Below are 15,228 nucleotides of genomic sequence, written 5' to 3'. Positions count from 1 at the left end.
ACATGGGATACCTCCCAATATCATCTCGCGTAGTCCAACTACACATGACATGGACTCAACAAGTCGCTGTAAGTCTCCTGCAGAAAATTGAGCCATGCTCACACTCAGTTAAATCCTACATATTCGACGGGAGTCATGTTTGGTGATCTCTACGGTCAAATCAGTCGCTCAAGCTATCCAGAATGTTCTTCAGACCAATATCGAACTGTTGGGCTCGGTGACATGGCAGATTTTTATCCACAAAAATTCTTTCGTTGTTTGGGAACATGATGTCCATGAATGGCTGCAGATGATCCCCGAATAGCCAAACATAACCATTTCCAGTCAATGTCCGGTTCTGCTGGAACAGAGAACCAAGTCCATTCCATGTAAACACAGCCTACACCATTATGGAGGCACCATCAGCTTGCACAGTGCCTAGTTAACAACTTTGGTCCAGGGCTTTGTGAGACTGCGCCACACACGAGTTTTACCATCAACGCATACCAACTGAAATCGGGATTCATCTAACTAGGCCGCAGTATTCCAGTCGTATACAGTCCAACTTACATGGTTACGAGCCCAGGAGAGGCGCTGCAGGCGATGTCGTACTGTTAGCAAAGGCGCTCGCGTCGGTCGTCTGCTTCCCTAGCAAGTAACACAAAATTTGACCGGATTGTCCTATCGGATTCATTCGTCGTACGTCCCACATTAATTTCTGCGGTTATTTCACGTAGTACTGATAGTCTTTTAGCACTGAAAACTCAACACAAACGCCGCTACTCTCAGGCGTTCCATGACGCTCGTAGACCGCTGTGTTGTTGCCGAGGTGAGAAGGACGTAACGCCTGAAATATTGTATTCTCGGAACACTCTTGACGCTGTGAATCTTGGAATATTAACGGTTTCCGAAATTGAGTGACCCATGCGTCTAGCACTAAGTACCATTCAGCATTCAAAGTCTGTTAATTCCTGCTGAGTGACCGTAATCATGGCGGATTCCTGGGTACAAATGACAGCTCTGCCAATGCACTGCCCTTTTGTACTTTCTGCACGCGATTTTACTGGCATCTGTACATACGATATGATCAAAAGTATCCGGACACCTAGCTGAAAATGACTTACAAGTTCATGGCGCCCTCCATCGGTAATACTAGAATTCAATATGGTGTTGGCCCACCCTTAGCCTTGATGGCAGCTTCTACTCTTGCAGGCATAGGTTCAGTGAGGTGCTGGAAGGTTTCTTGGGGAATGGCAGCCCATTCTTCACAGAGTGATGCGCTGAGGAGAAGTACCTAATGTCGGTCGGTGAGGCCTGGCACGAAGTCAGCGTTCCAAAATATCTCAAAGGTGTTCTGCAGGATTCAGGTCAGAACTGTGTGCAGCCCAGTCCATTGCAGAGATGTTATTGACGTGTAGCCACTCCGCCATAGGCCGTGCATTATGAACAGGTGCTCGATCGTGTTGAAAGATGCAATCGCCTTCCCCGAATTGCTCTTCAACAGCGGGAAGCAAGAAGGTGCTTAAAACATCAATGCAGGCGTGTGCTGTGATAGTGCGACGCAAAACAACAAGGACTGCAAGCCCCCTCCATGAAAAATACGACCACACCATAACACCGAAGCCTCCGAATTTTATGGTTGTCGCTACACACGCTGGCAGATGACGTTCACCTGGCATTCGCCATACCCACACCCTGCCATAGCATCGCCACATTGTGTATCGTGATTCGTCACTTCACACAACGTTTTTCCCCTGTTCAATCGTCCATTGTTTACGCTCCTTACACCAAGCGAGGCGTCGTTTGGCATTTACTGGCGTGATGTGTGGCTTATGATCAGTCGCTCGACTACGAAATCCAAGTTTTCTCACCTCCCACCTAACAGTCATAGTACTTGCAGTAGATCCTGATGCAGTTTGCAATTCCTATGTTATGGTCTGGATAGATGTCTGCCTTTTACATATCAAGACCCTCTTCAACTGTTGGCGGTCTCTGTCAGTCAACAGACGAGGTCGGCCTGTACACTTTTGTGCTGTAAGTGTCCCTTCACGTTTCCACTTCACTATCACATCGGAGACAGTGGACCTAGGGTTCTTAAGGAGTGTGGAAATCTCGCGTACAGACGTATGGCACAAGTGACACCAAATCACCTGACCACGTTCGATGTCCGAGAGTTCCGCTGTGCGCCCCATTCTGCTCTCTCACGATGTCTAATGACTACTGGGGTCACTGATATGGAATACTTGGCAGTAGGTGGCAGCAGAATGCACCTAATATGAAAAACGCATGTTTTTTGGTGTGTCCGGATAATTTTGATCACGTAGTGTATGTGCATATCTTTGCCGTTCGTATATGCCCATTTTGCTATCCTATAACTTTTGTCACTTCACTGGACAGTGCCTGACAAAAGATAACTGCCAAGAAGAGGAGAAGGAAATGAAATAAAAACTTCGCAGGTTGAGAGGATATGTGATGTTACTTCAGTGATTACAGAATCGAGTCGAATTTTCAAAATGTTTGTTAACAAGAGCCCAGTTATCAGTATGACGTTTCACCTTGTCTTATCTGGAAGCATGCAATGACTTGTGTAGGGTGTCATCAGGACGTTTTATCCTCTCCTAAGGCAAAGCAGTCCACAATTGTTGTAGCTAGTAGTTGATATCTCAAACTCCGGCTCAGGAATGGAGGTAACGTCCGAGCTGGTCCCATCCGAGCTGGTCCCACACATCTTTTAATCGGGGATGTTGTTGACCTTGAGAGCGCCTCAACATTACGCAGAAAGTTCATACGGATACGTTCCATGTGTGGTTGTGCATCATCCTAATGACATGTAGTACCATGATATGGTAACACATCAGAACGTGGCATACCATTGTACCATCACAGTTCCCTCAATTACACTGGCCAGTCAGACTGTGATCATCTGTCAGAAACCTGAATAACCACGTTTTGCAGTTTTGACCATCGTGAGACGTGCAGCAAGAGAGTCACTGAGGTACTGGAAGGTACTAACAATGATGTAGAGTCAGTCCAACACCAATGTCATGGCCGCCTGCGCCATGTTTCTCAGATAGGGTCCTATGGAGCGTATAGTCAAATCGAGGTGGTCCCACAAATTTTCGACTGGGTTTAAATCCAAGGATTGGGTGGCCAGGGGAGTACAGTAAACTCATTCTGGGGCTCTTCAAACCACACATGGTCACTGCTCTGTGACACATTAAATTGCCCTGCTGGTAGATGCCACTGCGCTGTGCGAAAACAAGCTGCGTGTAGGGTGGACATACTATACAAGGATAGATGCATACTTGTGTTGATCCATTGTGGCTTCTAGAATGACGAGATAACCCAGAGAAAGCCAAGCGAAAACTTTCCCCAGACCATAGCACGCCATCTTCCGGCCTGGACTATTCCGACGACTCTTGCAGACGTTTCACACAGTACACTCAAACGGCCATCTCTCCGATGGAGCATAAAACGTGATTCCTCTGAAAAGGCCATCTGTGTCCAGTCAGTACACGTCCAGTTGCGGTACTGACGTGCAAATTTCAGCCTGAACAGCAAACAGCATGGGTTAATGAACAAGGTGTCTGCTGGAGAGACCTACACGCAGCAACGTTCGCTGGACGTTGTTGCTAGCCCTTACGTTCATCTAGGCGGTCAGTCGTTCAACAGTTGCACCCCTGTTTGCCCATGCACATCTCCGCAGCCGTTGTTCAGCCCTGTCGTCTATGGCCCATGATACACCACAGTTACCACGGCACCGGTTGTAGATAGCGCCATTTTGCCATGAACGTTAGCACGAGGACAGTTTAAAAACTTAGCCGTTTCGGAACTGTTTCCACCCTTGGCCCGAAAGTCGAAGATCATGCCCGTTTGGAATTCAGATAAATCGCTTCGTTTTCTCATTACGACGACTCCACTGTTTTTCGCATTCTCCCAACACTCTTTATGTACCATCCTCTTCTAGTGCTGCCCCTGCCGACTGTGGGCGGTTATTTGCAGGCTTACGTCGAACATAGGAGGCGGTCACGTTAACGTGACTGGACCGCGTATTAGTAGCTGTGATCTAAAGTCATATCCAATTGCTTCCCACACAATGACGCCAGGAGCAACACCCTACACCTTTCCAAAACGTTGGAAGCATGGGACCTCTACTCAGGTGCCGCCATACTCGCCTGTAGACTATCTGGGGTAGTGCAGAACCGTGATTCATTACTGGAAAAGTGACACCATTCATCGACAGCACACGACGCCGCTCACAGCACCACTGCAAACGCAGCCGTTTGTGTTGTGGAGTTAACGGCAGCCTACACATGGTACGGCAATTTCCTAGTCCGGATACGGTTATTCTCCAACCAGTGGTGTGGCGTCACATGGATTGTTGCAGGAAATCCACTACTTATTCTTGCATGGCATGCGCAGATGTGAAGGCGTTACGATGTGCTTGGGCACAACACGTTGATTCCCTCTCGTGGTGGTCACGCGTGGCCGACCAGAATCTTGGCGGCGAGCACGCCTGCCCTCACGTTCCCATACAGTCAAACATCAGGTCACAGTTACATAAGAATGACCCCCAAATCTGGATATTGCACCATTTGACCAACTAGGCTAATCAGACCCACAATGAGGCCCGTTTCAAACTCTGTCAGGTCCTAATGCTGTCTCAAGAGAGTATGCGACATCTCCGTGTCCTTCAAACCGGTCATTCAACATCTGACGCTGTTCACATCCCTTTTATACGCTTCCACGTCTACTAAGAAAACTGAACTCGAGGAACACTAATTCACTGTGGTGGTTGTTTACTTGTCACAGAGAGTTCACATACCAGCTGATGGCAGTATTGGTATGAAGCTGCATTGACTTCCTGCCATATCTGCTGGGTGTTTTTGCAACCTGGGCGTACCGTAGAACTCTGATCTCTGAGCAGAGCTTCTGCAGGGCTGCTGATTTCTGTATTTTGCACTGCCTGCCATTTTGTGTTTGTGCAAAACATTTCGATCGTTCTGTACGTGATTAAGGATTATTTTCCCATTTCAGATTTAAAAAGTTGTAAAATTGACCAGAACATTAACTGAAGCGGGATTTGTCAGATAAGTAGGATATTGCAGTACTTCGTTAGAAGGTGCGTACATAATCAGAATAATTGCTTCCTTCACGTATACTATGAAGTTTACAGTCTCTCCCATGCTTTTGTCCCTGCGACAGAAAATTTGGTGCACAAGAAATACTTCACGCACTTCGTATCTTTACTGTGAATATCCTACAGGAAAAAGATAAGCATCTGCAGCAACATTCGCGGAATCTGTCACCTTCTACATGTTTCTGTTTTGTCAAAATAACAAGTAGCAACCATAAGCGCAGATAATTGTTCTAAAAAGAGAATATTTAAACGCTGTTTAAGGGAGAATGTTGTCACATGTGCAGCATGTAGCATTGACACTGGCTGGCAACATAAATACTGGTAGGCAAAGCATTACTTCAGATACCAAGTACATAGACATTTATTTGTTTTCATACTGTGATGAGAATTTTTATTGCCAAAATAAGGAAGTTTTAGGTAAGAGTACGCAGTTAGGGAAAAATGAGGATATCCTCGTAATATTTTATTGTATGAGGGTGAGTCAAATGAAAACCTTAAATTTGTAATAACAAATAGAAATTTCGCGCCGCTATCCTGTAAGTTGGTAAGCGTGTTACAAACAGCTTGCAGAATGGCCTGTAGGTGGCAGCATAATGCAGATGCACACATGCCGTCGCAGTATCAGTACAAAGATGGCCGTCCCACTTGCGACTTGCGCCAGGGAAGAACAGCGTTCTGTTATTCGGTTTTTGTGTAGTGAGGGAGTGAAACCTATTGAAATTCATCGACGAATGAAGGTTCAGTACGGCGATGCATGTTTGTCACAGCAGCAAGTCTACGAATGGAGTAGGAAGTTCGCAAATGGTGTGACTTCAGTGGAAGATGCTCCTCGTCCAGGTCACGCACAACGAGTTGTGACTCCACAGAACATTGCAGCAGTTGAAGCCATAGTGAAGGAAAACCGCCGAGTGACACTGAATGACATCGCAGCATGTCTACAGATTAGTCATGGGTCAGCACACCACATTGTGCATGATGTGTTCCAGTTTCACAAAATGTCAGCAGGATGGGTGCCATGGCAGCTGACTCCTTAAATGAGAGAACGACGTGTTGATGCTTGTGAAGAGCTTCTTCGGCGCTTTGAATGAGAAGGTGGTGGCTTCCTTGCAAGAATCGTTACTGGGCACGAAACCTGGGTTCACTTCCACCAACCGGAAACGAAGAGAGAGAGCAAGGAATGGCGCGATTCTTCATCACCAAAACCAAAGAAGTATCGACCAGAACCATCAGCAGGGAAGGTTATGCTGACTCTCTTTTGAGACGAAAAAGGCGTCATTTTGAAGTATTACATGCCTAGAGGGACCACTGTCACCAGTGCATCATACACAGATCTCCTAAAAAATCATCTGCAGCCTGCAATCAAATCAAAGCGACGTGGATTGCTGTCAGCTGGTGTCCTTTTGCAACATGACAATTCAAGGCCCCACACTGCCCGTACAACAGTTGCAACAATCCCAGACCTGCATTTTGAGTGTGTTCCTCATCCACCATACTCACCAGACCTTGCCCCAAGTGATTTCCATATGTTTGGACCATTCAAAGACGCAATGGGAGGAAAGAAATTTCGTTCTGACGAAGAGGTACGCCATGGGTGGTTGCGCGGACTACCAAAAGAATTTTTTTATAAAGGAATTTATGCACTTTGTACGCGCAGGAGGACTTGCACTGAGCGTGGAGGAGATTATGTTGAAAAGTGATACACCTTTGTGTCACTTCTGCACAACAAATAATATTTAAAAAATATTTAAGGTTTTCATTTGACTCACCCTCTTAGTCTAACTATTTATACACCTTATGTAGCCTACTGCATAAGTATTCATTTTTATAGTTGCAGTATTTAGTCGTTATCAAACGTTAACGCAGCTTAAATTGCCACTTCCTTGTTTCTGGGAAAAAATAAGGCCTGCATGGAAATAAATTAAGTAGAAGAAGTCCCACACAGGTTGAGTGTCTGCTACAGGAAGTGCACTTAATAATAACACGAGCAAATCCAGAGTGCAAAACACGACATAAGACACAGTAGCACACACATCCAGAGAAAAGATTCTATCACTTACAGTCGAGCACCGCTGACAGAATGAGTCCCCTGGCAGTAGAGCAGGTCGACACGACTAATTCGGCAGAGTCCAACGGAGCGGACCACTGTCGTACTAATAGTGCCATGAAAAGACAGTAGTATAAAGCACCTGATGAAGATCTTCTTGGGGAGGCTGCCCAAGGAGACTGATTTCTGCCTGCTCAGCAGATACTTATTTTGTCCCCCTCGTAGTTCCCCAGGCGGCAGAATTGCGCAACTGGTGGTCAGGTGGCATAGCTACTGCCGCTAGACCTACAACGTCCTCGGTCTCCGTCACAAACGTCTTCGTACATTGATGACAATGATATAAGAATACCAATCGCTCCTTTAAGCTCCTACATATTAATCGAAATAAATGTAGATTTGTTCTTATGCCAGACTCGATAACAGCAAGAGTGTAAAAGCTTTAACTTTTTATCCTTACCCGCACAGGTAGTTATGAGCACGCATTCAGTCAGGCAAAAATTCTACAATAGTGATACCCTGCGAAGTGGCGCAGGGTCAGCACACTGGACTCACATTTGGGAGGATAACGGTTCAAATGTGCGTCTGACTATTCTGATCGAGGTTTCCCGTGAATTTCCTAAGTCCAAGTAAATGCTATAATTGTTCCGCTGAAAGGCTACTGTCGAATTCCTTCCCCATCCTTCGAGCAATGTGGAATATGCTCCGTCTCTAACGACCTCCACAGTGGTCACAGTGCTAACGTTTTACACCATTCTTTACCTTTATTACACTGATATCAGTCATAATCCAAATCACATCCACATCCTGGGCAAATGGATATTTCTCGGAACCAGTAGCTATGAACAATTTCGTTTCTGTAGAACTAGGGTTTTTCTGTTCTAGAAGACACTATTATCTACACTTACTATCTTACTGTTTACGTACTCAGTGCCGTGGTAGAAACTCGCAGATGGCCTTCTGGTCACTACTGCATGTGGAACTTTAATATCAGTGGAGAATCTTGTGGGTAAAGGTACTGAGCAGTATCAGAAATATTCTTGCGTCACTCTCATAAAGACCGCGTGGCAGCATATTCTGATTGATATCCCACTGGGATTACTAGTTCGTCAAACTTGCGCTGGAAAGAGGATTACTTTGAATTAGAGGCTTCCATGAAGGCTACGTGAATTCTGATGTGATGCACATTGTCTTTGATTTGAAATTGTTACTGGTGTACATCAACTCAGTTGGAGAACATAGGGCCTTGACAGTATAATATGATTTTACAAGACACTTTGGGTACGTATTTGCTGGCCAGTCTCCCTCTTTCCAGGCCCATCATTAATTCAAAGCTCGTGTATTTGCTACCACAAGATCACAACGCCAGAACGAGTGCAGACTACTTAAGGCGTGTGTGGCTTAACAGGCCGCTGCGTCACTGATAAGGACCCTTTAGGAGAAATCATCAGGTGGGTCCAATGAAGTAGTCGTCTGAGCACATCTGGTATTCCTCCAGTTACGGCTGCACAGAGATGTTGTATACTTTTTGTCATTTCAACTATCTTGTAAAAATCGATGCATAACTTTAATGGACATGGTGAAACTGACAATTTTGACAAAGGGTTTGTCAGAAATGGGCACTTGCACTTACATGCTTGTTGTGCTGAATTCTAGCACACTGGTAGAATGCACTGGCTGTGTGCCATTCGCTGTACTACTACTGCCTCCCGTCGTGTTATTATACTCGATGATCTGAACTATAGTTTAGTCCCTGACCATTACATAAGAACGAGCAACATCATCCACAAAATAAACATTGGGATTGTATTCCCGTTACTTTAACTGCCTCTGATGGCTTCTCTGCTCTTTGTAAGTAGTAGGGCAACAAGGACACCAGTGCATTGTATTACTGTAGATTGCCTACATCAGGAGCTGGTATAACTCAGGGGCAAACCTATCGTTCTCCTTTGATTGACAGGTACTTAACCTATTGTTCTCCTTTGATTGACAGGTCCTTAACCTATTGTTCTGTTAAGTGGTTTTCCATGTCACCCCCATTCCCTTTCGATTGACAGAGACTTAACCTATTGCCCCCCACCCATCACCTCCCCCTTCCCCCCCCCCCTCCCCCCCCATCGCTGCGTCGCTGCTACAGGCACACTTTCAGATCTGAGTTATTGGAATAGGCCCCCCTCTCACTTTTATCAATTTGATTGACTACTTAATTAAATTGATCAATTAATTAACCTCTTTGCAGGGAAGGTGCCACACCCCCTGCCAAACCCCTCTGGCAAGAAGTTCAAATTCTATCAGGACAATGTAACCTCTAATAACCTAAGAAAATGACAGGCAGCTAGGTCACTTGGGCTACCTCCACTTACCTAAGTCATCCGACTGCCACCTCTTCCTAGGGATTGGTTCAAATGGTTCAAATGGCTCTGATCACTATGGGACTTAACTGCTGTGGTCATCAGTCCCCTAGAACTTAGAAATACTTAAACCTAACTAACCTAAGGACATCACACACATCCATGCCCGAGGCAGGATTCGAACCTGCGACCATAGCGGTCGCACGGTTCCAGACTGTAGCACCTCGAACTGCTCAGCCACTCTGGCCGGCGCTAGGGATTGGCATGAAGATTGATTTTTGGAGGAAGATAGATCAATTCGGCTATCTCTACTATCCGGCCAATGTTACCAAGCGGTTCTAGGCGCTGCAGTCCGAAACCGCATTGCAGTTACAGTCGCAGGTTCAAATCCTGCCTCGGGCATGGATGTGTGTGATGTCCTTAGGTTAGTTAGGTTTAAGTATTTCTATGTTCTAGGGGACTGATGACCTCAGAAGTTAAGTCCCATAGTGCTTGAACCCATTTGAACCATTTTATCTCTACTAACCTAAGAAATTGGCGAGAAAGAAAGGGCACTTTGGCTACCTCCACTAACCTAAGTCATCTGACTGCAACCTCTTCCTAGGAATTGGCGGAAAAAAGACTCTGTTGATCGATCATTTGGAGGGAATTTGATTGTAGTGTATGGAATATTGTTTAAACAATTTAGGCATTGTCTGGAATATTGTTTATTTAAACAATTTAAGGGATTCAAGGCAATGTATGGAATATACGGAAATTGATGGAGAGGAAGAATCTCATAACGGGAAATTCAAGAGTATACTGTTTATTTATATATATAAAAAAAACAGTTTTTAGAGGTTGGATATCTCTTGATCATCATTTTCTTCTGTTTGGAAACATATAAGTCATGCAAGAAGCATTTACATGGGGCAAACATGCAACATAACCTAATGTTTGGCCCTGTACTCTGGGTGTCTTAACCTAATTTTTGGGCCTTTTCTGGCACTTAAACTGTTGTTCCATTAACTAGTTTTCCACGTCACCCCTATTTCCTTAAATTATTGTACCACCTTTATTACCAAATTAAGTAAACAGTTATGTCCTCCCACCATTTACTGGTACACTTTTAGAATTTCACATGCTTTTCAACGCCATTTCTGGCGCATTCTTCTTTGTCACAAATCCCTTAAATTATTGTATGACATTTTACATAAAAATTATGCAAATTAACATAGTTTTCTGCACGTAGCCTCAAGCGACCGCTACGGTCGCAGGTTCGAATCTTGTCTCAGGTGTGGATGTGTGTGATGTCCTTAGGTTAGTTAGGTTTAATTAATTCTAAGTTTTAGGCGACTGATGACCTCAGAAGTTAAGTCGCATAGTGCTCAGAGCCATTTTTTTGCACGTAGCCTACTGTTCTGCTCCATGTCACCCACTCATGCACACCTTCCCATTAAATGCTGTACCGCTAACACCACATTGATATAAAAAAGTTATACAAATTGATTAAATCGGTATTCTTCACAAATATGGGATAGTTTTCTTAATTAACAGCATCCTATTGGTAGGTGAAATCGGTGGAATATAGTTTAAACAAAAGATTGCTAGTAGAAAAATACATCTGGCCACTTGAAGCCTGACGCTGATGCTGGAGTCGGGTCCACCAAAGAGTTCTGTGAAGTGGCAATGCGAATGTCAGCTGCCCAGTCGAGCACAGGTGCCCTCAAACATAAGGCAGCAGCATTCCTTTCATACTTGACACCTGAGAAATTCCTCTCGAAATACATGATCACCTAGATACCATTGCTGACGTGACCGAATGGCAGCGAAGACCTATTTGCAGAGCGCAGATGCTCCAAGAGCACGCACATGTTGACTTTGCCACAGTGAGCCACCTCCGGACACAAGCCAGCAGCAGCCATCACTCTCACGCCACTGTTACCTACAGTGAGAAGCTGAAAGTTGGGCTCTGTTTTCACGTATACAGTTAGCATTCTTCGAGTGCTACACTGACATCACAGAACTCCAAGGTGCATTCACACTGGACCCATACGCAATGACACATAGCTGCGGTACAGTCCACTGCCGAGAGAGACGTTCCAGAATAGCACAGGGTGTATTGTTCCTAGCAATCCTTTCGCCATTGTTTTCTGCAGACGAGACTTTCAGTGGTAAAATTATTTTGCACAGATCGCTAAATTGCAGTGACAGCTAAACTCCACAAAAGTTGTCTACAGATCATCAAATACGCACAAGACTCACAAGAAACTGGAAGCCAGGAAATTATTTACCAGTGTAACTACAATTAAATATTAGGATTGCTGCTACAGTCTGACACCGATCGATGTACAAGTAATATCTCCTCTTGGCGGCTGTGATTCAGGAACGAATTTCAGTATCTATAGCAAACTCTCGGAAATTGCATGGTGTCCCAGAAATAATTAACGTGCACTTTTGTAGGAGTTTTCGTCATGTCTCGGCTTGTATGCACGGAAATTCTTGTCCTAACAGAACCTATATCCCAACACAAAGGATGTCTTGTGAATGAATTGGGTATTATGATTGGGTCTTTTCGAATTTACCCGCTGAATTACTTACGCCGCCAGTGTAGAAACACCGTCCGCCCTTTTTTTTTCTTTCTGCCGATGAGGCTTTCAGTGGTAAGAAAAACTATTTTACACAGATCGCCATATTGCACCAACAATTGAACCTTGCAAAGTGCCCCTATGTATCGTCAAATACTGAAAAACTCTTACTCAATTACACTGCTCACCCACTGAGGACAGGAGGTTGAATATTAGAGCGTGAAATCGATCTCCAACCCAGAAATATGTCACCACATACCGTGTCGATGTAGTAAACATACAATTCGTATCCTACGCCACACAAAAATCGCCCCTTTTACAACATGCATACATATATGGCGAAGACAGACAGCTCCATAGATATACTTGCACTACTAGATATTTCCCTGTGAGGTCAGTGGTCATCCACACCTGATGGGTGACCAGAGTGCCCTCAGTGGGCTGAAGTCACTCTCAGAACTGTTCTACAAATTTGGGCTCATTTCCCCTCGACACAAACGTGTTATTCTTTCTGGTCCAGACCTGCTTGCCTACTAGCTTTTATACACCCATCTCCAGACACTGGGATTACAAGAATATATGTATTTTTGCATGGTTTATCATAATATTACACCATTTTTGCGGTACTTCTCGATTTCAAGCACAGAGCAGTATCCTACCCATCGCTCCCGCAACATAATTCGGAAGATATAGGCTGGAAATTTTTTCTCTACAAACTCAAAACTTTAGCTAGGTGGGACGTGCTGTAAACCATTGACTAACTAGAAACTTGTCATGTCTGCGAAGACAATTATGTGGAAACTCGAGAAAAATGATATTTCCACTCGCAAATACCGATGCTGGTGTTGTAGCAGATTCCAAATCGCCCCTATAATTTACAAGGTCAACTAAGGTGTTTCTCATGTCTTGAGAACTGGTAAATGTGTCTTCCACGTGCTAGATGCATACACCACAATCAATTTTCCCTCAACTAAATTAGGTGCTAAATGTGCAGAAGTAGTCAACAGGGCAATTTACACAGGAGGGAATAACGGTCCAGTGCAAACACACCTCCATATTGGATCTTCTCAGATTTCCATGCGATCACGAAAGCTGTCCAACACATATTAAGTAATAGTTCGCTATTCGGCCGTCTAGGGGACAACAGTTAAGTCAGCTACATTCCTACACTCCAATAGGTCTCTGCATTCAGACAGCTCCTACAGTTAATGGGAAATTTGAATCATTCCTGCCACAAGTCACTGGCGCTGCGCGCCAAGCAAGCATAAACAGAATCATCGTAGGAAAAAAACTGGCCTCATATATATATTTTATCCCTGTACTTATAACTAAATGTTATGATGGCGGTATCAGTTGAACAACATTTGACAATGAATGAAGTATTGGAAATACACCCTGCTGACAGCTGTGGCTCTGGAAATAGAAATATCGGTACCATTCTTATGACTTGACATACTCTTCCCATTGCTATCACAGTACTCCACGTCAAATCCATACCTTCCTTACAACTGGACACAGTCATTTCCCTTGCGCATGTCAGAACACAAACACATACTTTATAAGCCTCATGCTCAAGGTGAACCTATCATGCACCCCCTACTACTAAGTATAATACTTCGTCCATAACACATTGCTGGTGATACGAAATAACACTAACCTAAAACAATGATGGGTAGACATGTCTCATAAGTTTTTCTTGCAAGTGCTACCACTGTGTCTTACAAAGAGAGGCGTAATCGTCTTACAAACCGCCAGATGTTAAAAAACACGACCCCCCCCCCCCCCCACAACTACTGTATGTTACTGTCACAAGCGGTTTTGGTTCCACATGTGCACACAAGTATCCATGTTAAAAGCTATACCGGCTTTATAAATTGAGGTATGGCATTACCTACGAATAAATTAGTTTTCCAGACAAATACCATGAAACTGGATATAGACGGTGCATCCTCATAAAGAAATTGCCAAATCTTGAAAGTGATTCAGCTAAGTAGTGTGGTATGAAGCAGGTATTTGCAACAGCCTCAGGCCACCGCCACTAGTTATTTCCCCAGTATTTGTAACACATTCTCTCCTGATGCCATATCATATTTCTGGCACTCTCATTTCAGCTGGTAAATTCGAAGAGAGCCAATCATAATGCCCAATTCATTCACAAGATATCCTTTATGCTGGGATGTAGGAGCCTCTACATAGCGGTGAGGATGTTTGCATATGTTGAAAGCAGGAAGGGTAACAAGTGATGGACACGCTGCCACGTTAGAACCGCGAGAAAGAATACATTCGACGTTATTCTGCCCTATTTTCGTAAACAGGTTCTGTTATGGCAAGAATTTCCTTGCACACAAGCCGAGACATCATGAAAACTCCTACAAAAGCGCACGTTAAGTATTTTTGGGACACTATGCAATTTCTGTGAATTTGCTATAGATACTGAGATTCATTCCAGAACCACAGCCGTCAAGAGGAGACATTACTTGTACATGGAACGGTGTCAGACTGTAGCAGCAATCATAATATTTAATTATAGTTACACTGGGTAATATGTTTCTGGCTTCCAATATTCTTGTGTGTAGTTGATGATCTGTAGACAACTTTTGCGGAGTTTAACTGTCAAGCAGCGGTGTGAGAGCAATGGCTGCAGCTGGCTTGCGTCCGGTGGTGGCTTGCGGCATCCATGTCGTCATGCGCGTTCTCTTGGAGCGTCTGTGCTCTGCAAATAGGTCTTCACTCCCATCCAGTCCCGTCAAAGGTACCTAGGGGATTACATATTTCGAGAGGAATTTCTCAGGTGTCAAGTATGAAAGGAATACCGCTGCCTCATGCTTGAGGGCACCTGAGCATTGCTAGGCAGGTGACGGCTATGTCGCCACTTCACAGGGCTCTCTGGTGCACCCGACTCCGGTGTTGGCATCGGGCTTCAAGTGGCCAGATGTGTTTTTCTACTAGCAATCTTTTGTTTAAACTATATTCCATCGATTTCACTGACCAGTAGGATACTGTGAATTAAGAAAACCACCCCACACATGTCAAGAATTCCGATTTTAATAATTTGCATAAATTTTTTATATCAGGAGTGTTAGTGGTACAGGAGTTAATGGGACGGTGTGCGTGCGTAGGTGATGTGGAGCAGAACAGCAGGCTATGTGC

Source organism: Schistocerca serialis, chromosome 2, assembly GCF_023864345.2.
Source record: "Schistocerca serialis cubense isolate TAMUIC-IGC-003099 chromosome 2, iqSchSeri2.2, whole genome shotgun sequence".
In the NCBI taxonomy this organism is placed as follows: Eukaryota; Metazoa; Arthropoda; class Insecta; order Orthoptera; family Acrididae; genus Schistocerca; species Schistocerca serialis.
Note: the sequence above shows the minus strand (reverse complement) of the source record.